The following is a 22,413-nucleotide window of genomic DNA, read 5'->3' as shown; positions in this document are numbered from 1 at the left end:
GGAAGAAATGCAATTCAATGATGAGGTAGACTACCATGACAGCGCACATAATAAAAGTGTATGCACCGGGAATGTACACGGAAGTACACCTGACTTCAATGTTCCAGGAGAAGAAATGCAATTCAATAATGATCCTGATTTTGATGTCAGTACACTTAATAAAACCGTAGGAACTGGGAATGTACATGGAATTGCACTTGACTATGTTCCTGTAGAAGGAATGCATTTTAATAACGAAGAAGATGCATATAAATTTTGATTATGCCTTAAAAGTTGGCTTCAGTGTGAGAAGGTTTTCTTGGTCAAAAAATGCACAGGGTGCCTTGGTTAGAAAGACATATGTCTGTTCCAAGCAAGGTTGGAAGAAATCAATGGGAAATCCAACTAGGAGCACGCCAGAATCAAGATGTGGATGTCAGGCGAGATTGGTTTTGAGAAGACATCCGAATGGGAAATTTGTCGTGCGTACTTTAATCAGTGATCATAATCATGATTTATCTGCATCATTTATGACTCCTATGCTAAGGTCACATCGTAAAGTAACTGTAGCTCATGCTGCAATGGCTGAAATAGCCGATAGCGCCGGTATTGCACCAAGGAAGACATACAATTTATTTACCCGCATTGATGGTGGTCGCGAAAATGTGTCATTCACACCTTTGGATCTTAGAAACCACTTGAGCAGGAAGAGGACAGATAACATGAAAAACGGAGAAATATGTTGTTTGGTTCGTTACTTACAGAATAAATCAAGTAATGAACATGGTTTCTTTAGTGCAATGCAAGTGGACGCAGATGGATATGCCGTGAATATGTTTTGGTCAGATTCAAGGTCTAGATTAGATTATGAATGCTTCAATGATGTGCTTGTGTTTGATACTACAGTAAAGATTAACACTGAACAGTGGCCATTTGCGCAGTTTGTGGGAGTGAACCATCACGCACAGAGTTGTATATTAGGCGGTGCTTTTGTGTATGACCAGACCAAGGAAACCTTTGAGTGGTTGTTCAGAGTATTTACACAGGCAATGAACGGGAAGCATCCTGAAACTGTACTTACAGATGGTGAACACGCAATTGCGGTTGTAGTGCTTCATGTGTGGCCAGATGCACATCATCGCCTGTGTTTGTGGCATATCTTTCAAAATGCAGCAAAGAACATAGGACACATATTTAATCAGAATACAGGGTTTGACAAACATTTTACAAGGTGTGTACTTCATAGCGTAGACGAGGTCACCTTTAAGTCAGATTGGGACAAAATGATTAAGACATACGACCTTGCTGACTGTCTGTGGTTACAAAATTTATATGCAGAAAAAGAGAAGTGGGCATTGGCATATGGAAGACAATACTTTTGTGCAGATATGATAAGCACACAAAGAGCTGAATCTATGCATGTCACGCTGAAGAAAACCCTGTATTCATGTTTAACAATGTTTCCTTTCATGAAACAATATGAATTATTTGTAGACGATCTAAGACAGATTGAGCTTGAACAAGACGTGAAATGCTTCAATACACGACCTCTAACTTTTGGCATAAAATATTGATGCGACCTGCAGCTCTGTATACACTAACTGTATTTGAATGGATCAAAAAAGAGGTGTTGCATGTCATGAATTGCAAAATAGAAGAACTGGTGCAAACCGAGAATATGCACAAATACCATATTTTTTGTCAGGGCGAAAAGCATCAGGAAAGGCAAGAAGCACATGTCACGTACAATGTCGACAATGGAAGGGTAGAATGTTCGTGCAAAATGTATGAATTCAAAGGTATCCTATGCTGTCATGCATTAAAGGCACTCAATCAAGAGAAGATACAAGAAATACCTGAGTCTTACGTAATGCGAACATGGACGAGACGCGCAAAGATTGAAATGCTCGTTATGGACAATGCGAGTAAATCTGGTGTTGACGAGAAGTGCCACATAGCCTCCCGTTACCAACAACTATGTAGGTCATTCATGCATGTTGCTGATTTGGCATCGAGAAGCGAAGAAGGCTATGCATGTGTGAGAAAAGATGCAACGGAGTTACTTGAAAACGTGGAGTTAATTCACATTAAGTCTGTTGCAGTGAATGAATACCAGCCGAAGATAATGGGATCGAACAACGTAGGTCAAAATCATGTCTCGCTTGACACTCCCGAGAAGTTGCGCCGAAGCGTAAACATTATCTTCAACAAGTCAGTAGTGAACGTTGTTGATTATGATGGACATATTCATGAAGCGCAGGGTATCAAAAGAAAACCTGCCTCTGATCGCAGTCGTCGGAGGGCAAAGGGTGCACTAGAATTGGTTGGCAAGAAAAGGACTAAGAAACAACCAACCTGTAATAAAAAACAACAAAGCCCTTCGAATGAACAGGTATGTAAAACATTATATTGTTTCCCATTGCGTGAAGCTTGTCAAATAGCTAACTTGTGTAATGTCCATCATGCAGCAATACCCTGCAGAAGTATCGGCAAACGTTCAAACCTACATTCCTTCCGACCAGATTTCCGGCAACGATCGCTACAGTTATACAAGGCTTTTGGTATGTAATCGATGTTGCGAGGAGGTACGCATTTCTTGTGAAACATAATTCAGTGTCTAATATTTTCTCTTTCATGACAGGCTATGATGCAGTCGACAGATAGGTTTGGGACACAGGAATCTCGTGTGGGCTATTAACTTAGTTGTCATGCCTCTTTGCATGACCTGATCTCCACAATGCCGGATTTTTTGATAGTTTATAGTCGTTTGTCATTGACGACTTGCGGTTCGTGGTTGAATTTGTTCAAATCGATAGATAGCGGGTTTTTGCTTCTGCAGGAAGGCAAATGATGACATCACTGTATGGCGATTTGTGGTTATCGTTGAATAGCGATATGTGGCATCGCAGCGTAGAACGTTGTTGATTATTGTTGGACTGTCAATCTTAGCGTGATGCGAAGGATTGTTCAAGTGTGCTGCGATGTGTGGCATCGCAGCGTAGGACTGTCAATCACTGTGCTGCGATGCCACAGATCGCTATTCAACGATAACCACAAATCGCCATACACCTCCAGTCAACTTCTTCTCCAGCAAATCTTTCGCATTCCCGACACCTCCACTTGCCTTTTGAAATCATTATTGTTATCTTGTGAAAAGTTGTATCCATATATTATAAATAAAAGGCTACTCAATGTGTATTTTCCAACGGATACCCATAAATGTTTGAGTTGTCGTACAGTATTCATTGATCATGTTGGTTGAGCAGTACATCTTTTAGGTCATAAATAGTCGCACAAGCACTGGAAGGTGTGTTTGTCTTCTACTTCGTGAACCAGCAACAACCAAACCGACGGTTCCTTCATAAACCTGGAGATCCGCCCTCGAACATAGAAAATTATAGTCGGTGAGGCAGACGAAGACAGCTACACGACCAACAATGGTGAATCATGGGTATATTGTCTACACATAGTCTACATGTTCAGCAAAATCCGTCTCTTTCATGCATTTTTTGCGATTTGTTTTTGTGTACTATATAATGTAATTTAAATATCGGTCGTTGCAATGTCTGCATTCATTTCAGTCGAACATCAACCGACGAAGTTGGGCAAAAACTTAGTCAATCACTCCTGGAGGACATCAACCGAATGCGTAGTGAATTCGCACAATGCAACATGATCAGTAATTTTGTTAGTATGAAACTAGTAGTAGTTGTCTATAAACGTAAGCCATGTGTACGTATGATCAATACAACACCATATTTGCTGCAAACAGACTATATCCGATTTCGTAAATTATATTAAAAGCAATGCACCAAACCAGACTGTGAGCGTCGTCAGCCCATATTTCATGGTATATCGGTTGTATTTTATGTTGCTTTTCATTATTGATTTAGTACAATTGATTCGTATGTTAACGTTGGTGTTAGCAATGTTTCTTTCGGTTTGCAGACTATATTACGCTGTTTGCCATACTTCAGTGGATTTCAAGACGGCAAACCTTATTGGGTTAACGGTAATCACTACAGAGACCTTATGACAAGTGAAAAGGGAAGCAAACAAACCTACAGTGCAATATTACAGCGTGACAGTGGTAACAACATTTTTTCGATCTATTTGCAGATACTGATTCCTACACTCTGGCAGTCTGAAAAGCATTGGGTCTTATACATGATGGATTTACGCGAAAAACAACTATGGTGTTACAATTCGTTGAAAGTTGACAGTGGTTTACGGCTAGACATTTCCCATCTCGTAAGATTTCATCTATATGAGTATCGTGTAGTGTACTGGGGTCATGAATTTACTTTCGGTCGCATTATTCTCAGATCGGTTTCCTCATAGCCATTTTGGGAGTCGATGTCAGGAAGTGGATCTATCGCACGGCATACCATGCTCCTTTACAAGATAATGGCGTTGATTGCGGCGTATTTGTAATGAAGTACATTGAAGCGATATACAATGGTGCAGAACCCTGTTTCGACGCTGTATGCCATTCCTTGGCCTCTGTTATTGGCAATTAAGGGCATGTCTATTGCTTCTAGTTTACAATCTGTTTTTGCAGGTTGATATACCCGGATTCCGCGAAGAACTCTGCAAAAAGTGGACGTCCTTTCTAATTTCGGAGGAGAAACTGACGGAGGCGAGGATCTAAAAGGCTTGTAATTGATAAAAGATGTGCGCTCAACCCGCGTGATTGACAGTCGCAGGGTGAGACTGCGATATGTGCAATGAACAAAGACTTCTAATGTTCGAAATGATAATATTCAACATCGCTATGAAATGTTGTATGCTTAAACATCGCTTTAATGTCGCGTTCGTATTTTACGAATAGTACAAAGCGATACGCTTGGTGGTCTAACGTCAAACTACACTGCTACGACCATAAAAACCTGTGCCAGCATTTGAAAATTGCTTGAATTTTAAACGACGGTTTCTTCAATTATGATCTTACAGACCTATGAAAAAGGTATAGACGGATACGACAACTGCGTCGAAGCCGCCTATGCACTCGATTCAAGAATAAGTCGTGTATGCAGGAATTGTCGATTATGTCGGTTCCTTATTCGCGAAGCAAAGTGGAACTGTGTGTTGTGTCATTCAAATATTAATAAAACGTCCTATCACCCTCCGTCAGTTTTCGAGTATATACATCAGTTTCATTAAACCAAAAGCAAATCTTAAATAAAAAAGCACTCCGCATTAATGAAAACAATGTCATGCCAGAGGGCTATTCTGAATGGTAGTCAATGCGATTGGACCGAATCTTTGGGTCTTAAATAAATCCACAAGTACGTCTAAAGAAATCGCCTTAGGTGTACATTACCGTCGGTTCATCAATACAGCGATTTCTAAGAACAAACCTTTCTTATTGATAAGTTCACGTAATGCGATATTTAGAAATATCTTTCGTCAGAGAAAAATATGCTGGTCGTACTTGTGCTGGTCGTAAGCACCAGCAATCCAACACAATATACTGGTCGAAACAGAGAAAAAATACAGAAAATGGGTTACCGCCTGAACTAGGAACCCAAATCTATCATCAAAATTGCACCCAAACACCCAAATAGCCCTTCAAATCAGTCCCAATCTATCACACACCAAAAAATGACCAGATTACAATTGATTTGGGCAAACAAAACCCACCGATAGCATCACAATCACAAACTTTTTGCATTCAGGGTACTGTTCATCAGTTTTTTCAGAAAATACAAGAAAATCCACTAAAAATTGAGATTTCATCGGACCATTAAAATTCTTGATTCATTCAATCACAAAAATCAAGAGCTAATGGAATCCAACATCAATCGACCAAAAGTTCAAGACTTCAAGGTTGGTACGGACGTCAGCTGTGGAGAACACAAACTGAGGTGGGTCCCAGCACGACCGATGCAGATGAAGCTTCTTCCTCTCACTGATCTTCAACAAAGCACCCTTTCATTTTCAATAGAGCTCTGATACCATATTGAAATCGGAAAACCAGCAAGAACAAAAGGAGAAGAGAGGAGAATAGAGAGGGAAGACAACTTAAGCTTCATTAGCAAAAAACCCTGAAAATGTTACAACATATAGGGGTCGACCCTCTTTTACACTACATGACAAAAATTTAGATACCCACTAACACCTTGAAACATTACAGTTATACCCTTTACTAGTAGAAATATCTTCATTGCTTAAGAACAACTTTACCAGCATTGGTTATGCGTATACAACACAAAACTATTTCTGAATACAATTTACTTTTCATAGAACACCCGTCAACGGAACGAGATAAACACCCGTCACCGGAACGACAAATCCGCTTAGACCTCGCTAGGGAGAGGAAGAGGACTTGGCGGAGCTCCTGCTGGCCACCCTCAGCGCGACTGCACCTACTGGGTTACTGTCGAGGAGAACGGTGATGGAGGGTCTCGTTAGGTTGTACAGACAGAGCAATCAATAGGTTTCACTTTATACTATTCTGTCTGCCGTTCGTTTTAAACTCAATCAATTTTCCGCATATTTCGTCGCGTATTACCGGCATATGTTCCTGCAACAAAACAGGTAATGTGAAATCCAATATATAACAGGAATACCCAATAACATCGGATACGAAGCTCATACAGCGTGGAAACAAGGTTGTTCTCCATTGTATATTGCTTCAATATGCTTCATTACGAATATGCCACAATCGACCCCATTACTTTGTAACTGAGCATCGTCAGCACAGAACAACATCCACTCACCAATGTCGACACCCATTTGCCCGTTAAGGAATCCCGCCTGTGAAAAAGGGATAATATATTACAGTCTGGTCCACCTCGAATAGCTACTTCACCTTTGGGTACAAGCTTACCAAATGCATAGCATTGCGTTCTACGCCACTGTGGCAGTTCAATGAGTTGTAGCACCATAGTTGTTTTAGCTGAAAATTCATCTCGTATAGGACCCAATGGTCTGGATGTTGCCAGAGTGTAGGAAGTAAAATCTGCGAATCGATAAAATCATTTTTCGTTCCAGAGACTTATCGTGATGGGGATGTTACGAATAAACCTTGGATAAGAGGTTTGTTCACTTACCTTTCCAAATTTCGAAATGTCTATGCACTCATCATCGTTGTTCCAATAAGGTAGTGCATCTTCGAATCCTATGCCGTATGGCTTTCGCCGAACGTACATCTGTTGCACGAAATAGCAAGATTTAACCACCAAGAAACGTGAGTACGTCATGAAAGCAAACAGAACAACAGCGGCACAGACATACCATGAAATACGGGCTGATGATGCGTACTGTATTGCTCGTTGAGTTGCTCTGAATGTAATTGACAAAATCATACATTGTCTGGTTGCACAAAGTTACGAACTTCAGAACATGCAAACCGATGACCTAGAAATTGATAGTGGACAAATATTTACAAAATTACTGATAGTGTTCCCATCTGCAAATTCATCTTGCATCTGCTCGATGTCATCTACGAACTCGTCAGGGCGTTGCCGCCCACCCGAGACTGTGGATGTTGCACTGAGTGCACCATGAGCGTGGTATTCAGGATTGGACATTGAAATTATTGTCTACAGTAAACAACACTAGTCCAAATACGACATGAAAAGCCAAATGTTCACTAAACCGCTCAGGCGTTTCAAAGAATATACCTCTTAAGCGCTAGTCCTGGTACTGTGGATGTGGTTGTCTTCTTGTTCAGAGCCGTGCGTGGCCGTTTTGCTGCCATCGTCCACTCCATTGGCAACGTGCCTGGTCGTTTAACTCCCATCCTTCTATCCGTTTGCTCCGTGCCTGGTCATTTTTCTCCCCTCGTCCACTCCTCTGGCGCTGTGCCTGGTCGTTTTGCTACCATCGTCCTCTCCGTTGCCGCCGTGCCCAGTCGTAGTGCTCCCATCGTCTTTGGCGTCGTGCCGGGTCGTATTGCTCCACTAGTCCTCTTCTTGTCCGCCATGGCTGGTTGTACTGCTCCGATTGTCCCCTTCTTCGGCGCCATGACTGGACGGAGATATCGATGGCACCTTTGCAACGGAGATACTGAAATGCCGTCCTCACCTACAAAGGTAAAGTCCTTTAACGTGCAGCCATTTTTTGAAAACAGCCCGCTAATTAATTGATTGCGTTTAAAAAAAATATAAATACGGCTTTTCACATGCCGCCTTTTTTTGATAACTGCCGCCAAATTAAATGCTTGCGTTCGAAGTATTCAAAAATACATCTTTCCATGCCGCTCATTAAGTTTTAAATATTCAAAAATACGTTTTCCACGTGTGATTTGACATTCGAACAATACCCACAAATCACTATGCTGCGATGCCACAGATCGCTCTCCGACTCAAAGCACGAAGTATCCAGCGATGGCAACAAATCCTTTCCTTATCTATTGATTATTTAACACAAATACCTTTTCACGATTATCGTATATGGATACAAACCTTTGTGCCGTCAGAACTCGTTAAATTATTGTTCATGGCTTAGATCGCCAATACTTTGTGCGCTATTCTTTCGAGGCGAAGACAAATACAGCGATTGCTAAACAGAAATGCTATATCTTAGCGATGCCAAAGAGGTTAGGCAATATTCTGATAAAAGCTTTGGGCACAGCCAAGTTCATCTTTCTTAGGGACAAGCTCAAGCTCCGTGACCACCCCTTAAGCTTGAGGGGGCATATTAAGGATATCGATAACATCAGGGAACATGTTAAGCTGGAGAAATCGGATCCTAAAATCCAAGAGTTGATTCGAAGAAAATCGGATGAGAATAAACAATCTGATAACAACAAATGTAAAGCTAAGGAAAATATTCTGTATCTTCCTAAGATAGAATTGCCTTCTAAATTGCGTTGTAATCTTTATTTAAATGAAGATAATAGACCAGGAAAGAGTGGAGAGTGAGGTTTTCTATTATTCACGTAGATTCCTATTAGAATCAAACCACGTGCATTGTCTGTTGCATGTGTGCCTTCATTCAATTATTATTTTTAACTTTTCTTTTTTCTTTGATTCTTCCACAGATCCATCCATTTCTCAACTGATGGCCGAACTCAGTTTTGATGGTGGAGTTTTTTTTTTCCTTCTAGAAGAGAAGAAGGGGTGAGAAATAGGCCTCCCTCCCCCGTTCTAGACCAGGTTGAAAACGTAGGGAGAACCTGTTTTACAAAATTGGGTTTTCCACAAAGTCGGAAAGATGTAATAATAAAGAATTAAACAGTAAAAGAATTTCATGTTACCGCAACTCATTATACAATTACAACAAATGTATAGCGTGATAAAAATGAAAATCTAGGATTTATTCTGAGTCACTGGACGAATCTGATGAAATTTCATAGACTTGTCTCTCACTTTTTATTGGTGGACTGTCTATCCTGGGTGGCCTCCTCGTTGCGAAACCTTGCCTAAGAAGACTGGTCATCATGTCCACCACTGCATTCAATTGGGTCCCCATAGTGCTTACTTCTGTCCTTAATTTCTTATTCTCCCTCTCAATAAGTTCGAACCTTGCGGCAGAGACAGTCTTCTCTTTTGGAGCAAGTGTTCGGTCTTCCTCGTGATTTGTTATTGATGGACTAGTCGTATTAACCAGAGCGAGACGACGTTTTGGTTGTAGAGGCTGGGCTACAACATGAGAAGGGACAGTTGGGAGGCATTGGTTGACAATTTTCTCAATCTTCCGATTTCGCCGCATTGGTTCCCAATAGCTTTCGAAATAGAAGGGATCAAATTGTAGTCCTTCATGAACATACGGTACGGCAGAGAAACCACCTGAGTTCCAATTTAATAATTCGTCCCTGTAGCGATCGCTCCAATTCACGTGCTTGCCCCCACCAATATTCATCTTCCTTCTCACCTCCAAAGGCTTATTTGGGATAGACTGCCCCAAGCCAGATTATAGGAGAACTCGACTACCTTGCTGCAACTCGGCTTCAAAATTGCAGAATAGCCACAGATCGCGGTCAGACAATCTGGCAGCCTCCGCAACAACGTCTTCATCATCGCCCCCATCTCCATAAGGTCTCCACAAAACCTGTACATTGGTAATTCTTTTTAATAACGAATGACAAATATATTAAAATTTATTTACGCATGATATGGCAACAACGATATGCACTACGGAAGACAATCCTGCAGCGATGTATACTTAAGAATGCTGAACATTACAACGACTTATAATACTCAATGGTAAATGCTGACGCGATTGTAAACAATTTTAGAACGTTTACCTCGTTTAATTGCAGCCCATCTAAAATGGACTTAGCATTATAAACTGCGACGTTGATTCTGGCCCAGCGACCGATCTTTGGAAAACCACAAATCGGAGGGCCACACCGTGGACGCAATGGGATAATATGTTCCAACGCCCAGGCCTAACAAAAAAAATATTATTAGCAACGCCACAGACTGCAATGAGATTTGTCTATAAATACTAAGTATGTAATCAACAAATACCTGAACAAATGGCCAAAATCCGCCAACTGTTTTCGTACCATTACTCGCACGGTGGAGTTGACTGTACAGGTGTGCGAGCATAGCGGCACCCCAGGCATAGTTGTCGACTTCGTCTAAGTCTGTCAGGTACTGCAGCCACATGGAACTTATTCTCGAACCAGAACAATCGGAAAATAATGTAAGAGCAAAAAAATATAGAAGGAAGCCGCGCAACTCTTGGTCAGCTGTTTCAGATGCACAAGTAGCGGAGTGGCCTTCCCATTTATTACGAAAAACTGAGACCTTCATTGATGTGGAATTGCTTCCACCAGAAATATATTGACTCCATTTGTCCATCGACATTCCTAGAAGGGCAGTGCAGTTTTCCCTTGCGTTATAGTTTGAATGCCGTAATAGGACAGCACTGCCATCGCACTTAAGGCCAGTGATCCTCGCCACATCTTCTAGAGTCATGGTGATCTCAAAAGAATCAAACTGGAATGTGTTAGTCTTATCATTCCACTTATTTACCAGGTGAGTCATGGTATTCCAGCAAGTTTCAAAATATTGCTGGTCCAAAAGGCCACCGAAGTGCATATTTCGTAGTCGGTCCTTCTGATATGCACTCTGTTGACCATACCAAGACAGAACTACAGACCATTGACAGCGACCTCCGAGCTTTTCACCTGGTGCTCTACTTCTCCTGTGACCTCCCTGTAACACAAAATAACATATTATTCCTACAAATTATAAATTACTTCCATTTGTACTTATAAATACTATTCTACTAACCACTATAAATAATATCGGTTGCAGACATACTATCGCAGTAATCGCTATAAATATCAATACCTAACATAGTAATCGCTATACCAAAATCGCTAAACATATTATTAAATCTTCGCAGACAGGACAGATATATTTACCTTGGTCGCTATTTTCTGCTGTTCTCGCTCCAACCTGGGACTTTCTGGTGGGTCCACTGCCTCGAACTGCCTTTCAATCTCCATCTCTACCGGCTCCACCGTCGCCTTCCTTTTCTCATCCTCCTTCTGCTTCCTTTCTCTGCCCCTATTCTCCTCCTCCTCCTTCTGCTTCCTTTCTCTCTCCTTTTCTGCCTGCTCCTTCTGATTCCTTTCTCTCTCGCGTTTCTCCTCCTCCTTCTTCTTCCTTTCTCTCTCCATTTTCTCCTCCTCCTCCTTCTCCTTCCTTTATGTCTCCCTTTTCTCCTCCTCCTCCTTCTGCTTCCTTTCTCTCTGCCTTTTCTCCTCCTCCTTCTCCTTCCTTTCTCTCTCCCTTTTCTCCTCCTCCTCCTTCTGCTTCCTTTCTCTCTGCCTTTTCTCCTCCTCCTTCTCCTTCCTTTCTCTCTCCCTTTTCTCCTCCTCCTCCTTCTGCTTCCTTTCTCTCTGCCTTTTCTTCTCCTTCCTTTCTCTCTCCCTTTTCTCCTCCTGCATCCTTTCTCTCTCCTTTTTCGCATCCTCCTCCTTCTCCTTCCTTTCTCTCTCCTTTATCTCCTCCTCCTTTTGCTTCCTTTGTCTCTCCCTTTTCGCCTCTTCCTCCTGCTTCTTCCTTTCCCTTTCCTTTTCTTCCTCCTCATTCTCCTTCAGCCGCCTTTCTTTCTCTTCGATTTCTTGTTTCCTTCTTTGCCGCAGTTCTTCTACCTGCTTCTTCTTTTCCCTTTCCTTTTCTTCCTCCTCCTTCCGTCGTCTTTCTTTCTCTTGCAGTTGTTATTTCCTTCTTTCCTGCAATTCTTCCTCCTGCTTCTTCCTTTCTCTTTCCTTCTCTACCTCCTCCTCCTTCTCCTTCCGTTGCCTTTTCTTCTTTTCCTCATCTCCTTCTGCTGCCTTTGCATTTCCTTAGCTTCCTCGAACTCCAACTCCCTCCTTCGCCTTTCCTTTTCTTCCTCAAACTGAGGAATAATTTGTTCCTTCTCTTCCTCCTCCTTATTCATTTGCCTTCGCCTCTCCTCCACCTCCTTCAGTTGCCTTGCCTTGTGTCGCATTGCTCTACTCTCCAAGTTTCTCCTATGAGCCTCCGCCATCATATTGCTAACATCCCTTTCTCACTCCTCCACCTTCTTCTTCCTCTTTTCCATCTGCTGTGCGTTAATCCTCCGCCTTCTATTTATATTCTCATCAATATTTCTGGCCTTTGCCTTCTCTTCGTCATCCTTGTTCTGCATCTTTCGTTCTTCAGAGTTCTTTCTTTGGTCCGCAGCCTCGATATCTGATGGATAATCCTCTGCAAAATACGATTCCAAGGCTTTTTCCCTGTCTTCATCGTTCTCAATCTTAAGTATATTTTGGTATCTTTCAAAAACTTTAGATAGATGGGACTGGCGGATCACTTCTCTAATAGACAACCCATAGAACGACGAGGTATCTCTAATCTGATGAGGCACAGACATTGCTAACCTGCACAACACAATACACGGTCATCATCATTAGAAATCGTCGGAATATTTGGGTTCATAATACAAATCCTTGTATAAGAACCAATCTTCAGATTGAAGAAAGAAAACTTACACGAAACTCACTGAAACAATGGGAATTTGGATATTCCAACTGTAGAGTAAGCAACAGTAACAACTAATACGCAACAGAAGGTGGCAACGATGCTGCGACTGCGCGTAAGACGGAAACAGATGCTCTGGTAAAAAGGAAATGATGCTCCGGCAACTCGAGATGAAAGCAAAGAATCTCCGGTAGAGTGCTTAGAGCGAGAAAGGATTTTTTTAAACTATTTGTATCATACAACATAACGCTTGCTACATACGCAAACTCTGCGGAACGTTTTCCCACGATATCGATGGAGGGCAGTTTTGTCATTTTCACGAACCGACGATTCAGTTTTCTAGAAGGAGGGCATTTATGTCCGTCCGAGGAAGAGGAACCGACGATTCAGTTTTCTAGAAGGAAGGCATTTATTTCTGTAAATTTTCAGCGATTTCTATTGTTATTTCATTCCCCATTTTAACTTCAACGATACATTACAACCACCTGCGGAACGTTTTCCCGCGATATTGATGGAGGGCAGTTTTGTCATTTTCATGAACCGACGATTCAGTTTTCTAGAAGGAGGGCATTTATGTCCGTCCGAGGAAGAGGAACGACGATTCAGTTTTCTAGAAGGAGGGCATTTATTTCTGTAAATTTTCAGCGATTTCTATTGTCATTTCATTCCCCATTTTAACTTCAATGATACATTACAACCACCTGCAGAACGTTTTCCCGCGATATCGATGGAGGGCAGTTTTGTCATTTTCACGAGCCGCCGATTCAGTTTTCTAGAAGGAGGGCATTTATGTCCGTCCGAGGAAGAGGAACCGAAGATTCAGTTTTCTAGAATGAGGGCATTTATTTCTGTAAATTTTCAACGATTTCTATTGTCATTTCATTCCCCATTTTAACTTCAACGATACATTACAACCACCTGCGGAACGTTTTCCCGCGATATCGATGGAGGGCAGTTTTGTCATTTTCACGAACCGACGATTCAGTTTTCTAGAAGGAGGGCATTTATGTCCGTCCGAGGAAGAGGAACCGACAATTCAATTTTCTAGAAGGAGGGCATTTATTTCTGTAAATTTTCAGCGATTTCTATTGTCATTTCATTCCCCATTTTAACTTCAATGATACATTACAACCACCTGCGGAACGTTTTCCCGCGATATCGATGGAGGGCAGTTTTGTCATTTTCACGAACCGACGATTCAGTTTTCTAGAAGGAGGGTATTTATGTCCGTCCGAGGAAGAGGAACCGACGATTCAGTTTTCTAGAAGGAGGGCATTTATTTCTGTAAATTTTCAGCGATTTCTATTGTCATTTCATTCCCCATTTTAACTTCAACGATACATTACAATCACCTGCGGAATGTTTTCCCGCGATATCGATGGAGGACAGTTTTGTCATTTTCACGAACGTCGTAAATGAGGCAGAGCACGGCCGGAGCGAGCGCTACGGAGAGGCCTAGAGAGAGGCGCACCGCCATTTCGAAGACTCCCCTCCTCACCCACTGCCCCCTCGAGCAGCAGATCATGCTGCAGCACAGCCACAGCACCAAGAACGCTTGGTTTTCTTGCATGGAAGGCTCCTCCTCTTCTTCTTCTTCCTTGCCTCGCGCCCACTCTTCCATCCACATAGCAAACGTCACCCTGCTTGAACCACGCCTAAGAAGCTTCTTGAATCGTTCCTTCAGTTCTTTGCCGGATTCTGCACTGTTGCTTTTGAAATTGTTGGGGTCCTCTCGAGCGAGCTCTCCAAGCAATGGGAGTCCCATCATCGCCAAATCTTCCAAGGTGATCGTCATCTCTCCCCACGGAAACACAAAGGTGTTGGTCTCCCAGCACCATGCTTCAAACAAAGCCCTTATCACGTTGGCCTGGCACTTTATGTTCCCTAAGGATGCCTTCAAAGCCCCGTAGATCCCAACCTTGTTCCAACCTCCTCTAAACTTGGGTTCCAGTCGTCGGAACCAGTCGGACAGCCCGGGCAGCGGCCTCATTGCACCTTCTAACCTGCAATTTCCGAACCAATTTGCCCTGCCGGACTTGATTTCGGCTTCGAGGGGTGGCATTTCCATCGACGTCTCAAACGCCGCAACCTCCTCTTCTTCTTCCACCTCTCCAACGGTTGGCTGCAACAGTTGGGCTTCACCCTTCCAAACCTCACGCAGCTGTCGTAGGCTCACGTCGATGGTAGCCATGGTCGCCTTGGTTTTCCTGACATAAGAGTCTTGAGAGAGTAGAGGAGGGCCTCACCACCCACCGAATAACAAAAAATACAATGACTCAACTTCAAGTGCAGTAAGGACCCAGAGTCGAATAAATTTAGAGGCAGCTCATCAGTAAGGACCCACAATAGTCAATGTGCAGGTCAGTCGGTGCTTGATGGAGCAATATAGGATCTTGTGATGGATGTGCATAGAAGCAGAAATAGAAGGGAGAGAGAGCGAGAGATGGTTGATGAGCCCGAACGGGTAGCATCCTATGAGGGCAAAGGGCCATGAACACGCTGGGAGGAGCCCTCAGACCCTCCTTCTGTAAGGGTAAAAGCTCTGAATCAGACTCCATAACTCTTCAAGTTGAATGATGCTACCCACACTGAGAGGAGCCCCCAGACCCTCCTCCTGTAAGGGTAAAAACTCTGAATCAGGCTCCACAACAGTAAATGTGCAGGTCAGTCGGTGCTTGATGGAGCAATGTAAGATCTTCTGTTGGATGTGCATAGAAGCAGAAATAGAAGTGAGAGAGAGTGTGAAAGGGTTGATGTCCAGGGGAGATATCTTTCTCGGATAATCCTGTAATGCAGAGACTGGGTCTTAAATAATCATCTTCGGGACACTTAAGTCTTTACAACCACTCCTTTTCAAGAACCGTCATTTTTTTTTGCACCAATGGAGGAGAGGGTACTTAAGTCTTTGCAATCGCATCAAACTCCAACGCTAATTAATGCTGACAAACATGGGGATACGAGACGCACATGCTTACATACGTGGTGCTCTTTGAGACCCCCGATCATGAGATGTAGCTAACTGCTCTGTTGGGGGGGGGGGGCGGAAACATATAACCTGCTTCGAGTTTATAGGGACAACACACTATGTCATCACTTATTCTACATTATTTTAATAGTATTTGAATATTGTAATCATATATTGAAAAGGAAACTGTAGTCTAGACATCGTTCATTTTTATCGTACCTGCTCGTAAATATTTTTATGAACTGCCCTTCAAAAAATTCATATCAATAAGGTGAAAGGACAGGACCCCCTCTTTATAATGCAAGACAAAACACACCTCCTCCTCCCACGTCTTCAAACACACAAAAAAAGCAGCTTTTTATTTAAATATTTGCTCTGTTCATTTTTTCATGGCGTAGGTGCTGAGATCAAACTCGGATGAACACGCGTGTGTTCCTACTTTCGTAGGTAGGTCAGTCAGGGTGGGGATGGTCATGGGATCTATCCAGGGTTTTTCTCTCTTCAGCACGGGTTATTATTCTTCATAAAAAATAAAAAAATGAGTAGGTGTTGGTCTGGTTCACCAACGTAGCCTCCACTTGTCTTGTAGGAGCAGTTACGTCACCATGTGTTTGGGGACGTTCGGTTTCAAACCCCAATGGTACGGTTGTATAACTGGTAGGCGCCCGCCTAACCCCAGCTTTCTTTGTCATATGCTCCTTATTACATCGTTTTCTTCCATGCTTTAGGTGTGAAGGCTGACCATGAATAAAATGGTCAATCTTATTTTTTTTAGCAGGAAGAAATGGACTACGATGAAGTCCTAACGTAGCTTTGCATGAGTCAACTCAAAAATTGAGCTTGGTCTGATTGAATATATTTGAGCTTGGCTCAGTTATGATCGAGTGAAGCTATTTATAATAGCAAAATATACTTTGACATTTAAAGTATAATTTACAGAAAAAGCTCAAATTTCAGTTCATTAATTACATAATTAAGCTTATAATTAACTAAGTTCAAGCTCAGCTATTTTAATATATAAGCAAGCCCTAGCCGAGCTGGAGCAGCTCAACTTGTTATACAACCCTAAACCAAGGTCAAGATCCATCAGCTTTATTGTCTACCCGGCCCAAACTGGTTAAACCCATCCATGCCAATTTTGATACTCACAGTCCGGGTGAGTTCTAAAATGACTTGTTTAAACAATGGGTTTATTTATTGGGGTTATAAATTTTTAAACCCAAATCCGTTTGTATCCATCATGATTTTATGTCGAATCAAAGTGCAATATGTACGTACCAGGACAGACCCAGACCCAAAATCATCTTCTACACCATTATGGACCTTGCCCAGTTGGTTCTTTAGCATACATGAACCAACTCAATTCTAAAGACAATTTGTTATGAAATCTGGTTCCCTTTTGACCGGCTGATAGATAACCTGACTAATAAATGCTTAAACTTGTTCTACACTATCGGATTGTAGCCAATCCTGCTTTGGCCCGATTTTGCCGCTGCCTTCCCTATATGCTTGACTAAGATCATGAGATCCAGATATGTTTGGTCTTCTTCATATGGTTCAGACATGATATGCCATTGGATCAGGCTTCTTGTCATTCAAAGGATCTGTATCCAATCTGCAAAGTAGGTGCACAAACTGATTTGTTATTAAGTTGGATTATAGGTGATACAGCTCCAGATTTAGAGTAACAAATCCAAGTATTCAAACGACCTAAATTTCCTCAATGATGTAAATTTGTATCCAGATACGTTTATATCCTGGAGCATTTTTACATGTAAAACTTAAAAACAGATCAAATTTAGTCCAGAACGGACCAGATAGACAATATTTTATTGGGATCAAAACCCAAATCGGACAAGTCCAAGAACCCCATTAAATTACACGAGCTGTTTATTTTAAGATTCATATCTAAGAAAAACAAGTTTTAATTATCTTGATTGGATATTTGACTGAAAATGACCCCTTTAAACACCCATTGATTGGTTACCTATCTTGTTACTAATTCCACATCCAATTTAGTTCATACCCTGATGCAGGTAAGCTCCATAGCCGGATCGAAAGATTATGGGCCCAATCTGCATCATACCTGAACCCATAAAGGCCTGCGCTGGTCCGTATCTAAACAATGAGAGCAGAGAGTCCGGATACAGGGTAGAATCAAATGGCACCAAATTTTGTTCATTAAGTACTAGATTGCTATTCATCAGGCCCTGTCCCCAAGATAGTGAATGATCATGTGCTTAATGCACAAATATTTGTACAATCTTATTGCACCTGATCTTTTCACTAGAGCAGAGCACAATAGCACATCAGCTCATATGTATATATCCAATCAGCAGTTACATTCAATCTTCCCCGCACATCTCACTTGGGAACTGTGCATCTTCCCTTGAGAACATCATCTCGAGACGTGCAGATAAGACACCTCAACGTACGCCTCCAGATATGCAACCCTGATTTAATATAACTAAATAATTGGTTATATACAATCACCGACTACTTGAAGACCCACCCACTTGCACATAAAACACCACATGATGGACGACCGGACCCTACTCTCTCTCTCCACGTACCTTCCTCCCCGTGTTGTGCCTCCCCTCTTGGTCAATCCTAAGGAGCTGGCTTTGAGTTATTGGAGTTGAGCCTTAGCTATCATACATGTAGTCAAGGTTGGATTTTTGGGGACATCACCCTTTTGCACAAGCAACACCCACCATAGACCTTGGGGACAGTTTTAACTCCTCGGACAGGTTGACCTATGATCTAGGCTTTGAGTTTTTCTATATAACTAAAAAAAAGTTTTTTTTTCATCGCTTCCAAGGATGGAGATTCCGGCATGGTTGATTTTTTGTTTCTTCGTGATGGGGGCTAGGAATTAAGGCCCCTCATGTTGGAACAGTTATGCAACCTGCAACCACCCATGTAACAGTTCCCCCCTTCATTCTATCATCTCCGTGCTGCCAAGGTTTTGTATTTCTCCGTTTAACTAAAAAAGAAAATGAGTTGTTTTCATTAGAGTTATTGAAAGCTTCTTAGACTGGCGAGAAATCGGCTTTTCAAAAACTCATTTCGGAAGTGCGATGCTCCTTGCTTTCGAAACTTGATGAGAATCTTGATTCTCCCATGCTTCTCCTATTCTTTTCATTCGCTTCATCTATTCTTATATGTTTTTTCACTCTACTTTTCATGTTTTTATGTATTTTTTCTCATGCTTCTCACTTATTTTCATGTGCTTTCTCTAAATTAGCAATCATTATTTTTTAGATTTTGTTAGAAAATTAATTCTTAAACTACAAAATAATAAAATTTAAGAATAATCACTTTTATTTTGGTTTTTATTTGTGATGCATTCCGATTCTCATTCAATTCTTATATTGCTTTTTTTTTATTCTTCGCTCCCCGCATCTTATAAATTTTAAAATGCATCGCTTCTTGCTTCTTGCTTCAGCTTCCCGTATCATTTCCTGATTCCTTTTCCTAAACTGGCAACCTTAGTTTTCATCATATCCAATCTCAAAGATGAATTCACATGACTTTTTTTGCTTTCCATAAGAGAGCTAGGGAATTAAGGCCCTTCCTTTTACAACAATTATGCAACCACCTAGATACCAGTGGCATTAGAACTTGCAATGTCTCAAACACATGGTGGCGTGCACTAACTGCTCCTACCAGACGAATGGAGCCCTCATTGGTAGATTCAGCTTTGTTGATATGATAGAAATCATCCCTTAAACTGTCTTTTTGAAGAAGAAATTTTTTAGACATTATATTTTAGTATTTTAGCCCATTGATGTTTGAAGCACAAAAAAAAATTGTTACAGAAGTTGAATTTCAGTGATTCAAGCGTTGATGTTCATGAAGGGACCGTATAGATCACATCCGTGGTATCAGATTTGATCAAAACAACTTGCAACAATGACATCTAATGGAGGGGGAAGTATGATCACTTTGGAGATGACTGGATCCCATTCCCTTTTCTGGTTTTGTGGCTTTCTAGCTTCCCTTATCCCCTTTTTTTTTCCAACATCTAAACGTTGTCTCAAGTGAACCAGTTCAATTGCATCACCCAAGAGTCCTAAAACATGCAAATAACGGACCCACCCTTCTCTCTCTCCATATATATATATATATATATATATATATATATATATATATATATATATATATATGAATAAGATATTAATAAATTATTTGTCAAACTTTCACAAACAAAGCCGCAAAATGAATCGATTGAGTGCTTACAGCCCCCAACCGACCACTGAAATCAAAGGAAAGAGAAGAGACCTGTGAATTCTGAGTCAAATCCACTTGCCAAACATGCTGCAATTTGTTATGATCACGACAACGGCAGGTTCCATGTCCTCATATTCTCTCTCCAACTATATAAGTTCTCTCATAATCTCCCATACTTCTCTACTCCTTCACCACCTTCTTCTTCCTCTCTCTCTCTCTCTCTCTCAATGGCCTCCCAAGTTTACATGCCAAACCGATCTCCCTGTTCGTCGGGAATTCGATCATTCCGGTGTCGGCGATCTGTTTTCTGTTGCAAATTAGCATTTGAGAACAAGTCATCCTGCCTAGAAATGTCATCTACTACCTCTACCTCTTCAACCGAACCAAGAAATGGCCTGGCAAGCATGTGGAGAGAGATACAAGGATCCAACAATTGGAAGGGTCTTCTTCAACCCTCCCTGAATCCGATCCTCAAGAATGAGATCATCAGATATGGGGAGTTTGTGATGGCATGCTACCATGCCTTCGACCTCAACCCGAGCTCGAAGAGGCACTTCAGCTGCAAGTATGGAAAGGACCGGTTGTTGCAGGAGGTTGGGTTAGAGAGCTCTGGTTATGAGATCACTAAGTACATCTATGCAACCCCGGACATCAACATCCCACTGCAAGAGTGCCCGTGCTCGAAACGATGGGTGGGGTACATTGCGGTTTCGTCTAAGAATGAGATCAAAAGGTTGGGAAGAAGAGATATTTTGATCAGTTTCAGAGGAACTGTTACTCCTGCTGAGTGGGTTGCCAACTTCATGAGTGCACTAACACCTGCTAGACTGGACCCTCATGATCCAAGGCTGGATGTTAAGGTGGAACTTGGCTTTCTTAGCCTGTACACATGCACTGACAACTCTTGCAAGTTTGGTAATGCAAGCTGTAGAGAGCAACTTCTTGCTGAGCTCTCTAGGATCATTAACAAGTATAGAGGAGAGGAGGTGAGCATAACTGTGGCTGGGCATAGCATGGGGAGCTCCTTGGCTATGCTATTGGCATATGATATTGCAGAGCTTGGTCTAAACAAGATTGGATCAAGAGAAGATGTACCCATCACAGTTTACTCATTTGCTGGGCCTAGGGTGGGGAACTCTGGGTTCAAGAGAAGGTGTGAGGAACTGGGTGTAAGGGTTTTGAGGGTAGTCAATGTCAATGACCCTGTTACAAAGGTACCAGGTGTTTTTTTCAATGAGAACACAAGGGTTTTGAGTGGAGGGGATAAGCTTCCTTGCTGCCATTTATGCTATTCTCATGTTGGTGTGGAACTTGCCCTCAACTTTTTCAAGATGAGAAACCCTGCCTGTGTTCATGACTTGGAGGCCTACCTTGGGTTGCTGAAGTGTCCCAAGAAAGTAGTGAAGAAGGGTGGTGACTTTTTCACCAGAGCAAGCCGATCCATAAGAAACATAAAATTAAATAACTGCCTATTTAGAGATGTTACCAAGAGTTTAGGAAGATTGATTCAACTCCCAAGAATTTGAGAAACTAGGTTAGCAAATATTTTTTTCTTTGAAGAAGTTGCAGCACTATACATTTTTTTTTTGAAGAAAGAAAAGTATACGGTTCACTTCTCATTTCATAATGTATATTAGTGAAAAGAATTCTCCAAATGGGAACTGAAAATTTTGTATTTAGAATATTTATTGTAGTTAATGACTAGAATTGTATTCAGGTATGGAAATAAAATGCTGTGATCACTCTTTCTTTATATTTACGTATTGATAGATCTGAAATCAATGTTGCAGAAGGTGGAGACTTTATTTTCAATGGAGGCTACATTTAGTTTGAAGTATTCTTGTCCTTTTCTCACGTGTTTAGGAGTAGATATAAGGGTGGAACTTTATGGAGAAACAAAAATTCAAAATATTATCATTTCCCTACTTTTAATAAAATGTGCAGACTTGATTACCATGTTAACAATATTTATTGATTAATGGAGTGCCAACAAGATGTCACCACACTTCGAAGTTGCCACTTATTTACAATCATACCAAAAAAATAAACAGAAGCACTTGTTTCCTTCGAGCATACATCTAAGTGATTCTCCAGTTCGTATACACAACATAATTTAACTGAGAAAACAAGTTTCAAATTATTATGTTCCTGCAAGAAACTATCTTAGGACTTGTAATGAAGAAGAAAATGCTAATAAATTAATGTTCATCGTCAACAGGTTGCTTGTGATAGATATCCTGCTTGCACCAATTCAAACCTTGAGAGAGAGAGAGATTAGATTTACCTGTTAGTTGGAAAAAGCTTCTCAAAAACATTAACTAA

The 22,413-nt window shown here is 41.4% G+C and overlaps 1 pseudogene; it reads left to right on the top strand.

Moving 5' to 3' along the window:
- Nucleotides 1-20,441: 20,441 nt before the first annotated feature.
- LOC149842907 (galactolipase DONGLE, chloroplastic pseudogene) lies at nucleotides 20,442-21,617 on the top strand (annotated as a pseudogene).
- The last annotated feature ends 796 nt before the right edge of the window (nucleotides 21,618-22,413 follow it).

This window comes from Nuphar pumila, chromosome 3, assembly GCF_984573655.1.
Source record: "Nuphar pumila chromosome 3, dmNupPumi1.hap1.1, whole genome shotgun sequence".
NCBI lineage: Eukaryota > Viridiplantae > Streptophyta > Magnoliopsida > Nymphaeales > Nymphaeaceae > Nuphar > Nuphar pumila.
The sequence above is the reverse complement of the archived record's forward strand: the minus strand, read 5'-3'. Positions and strand labels throughout refer to the sequence as shown.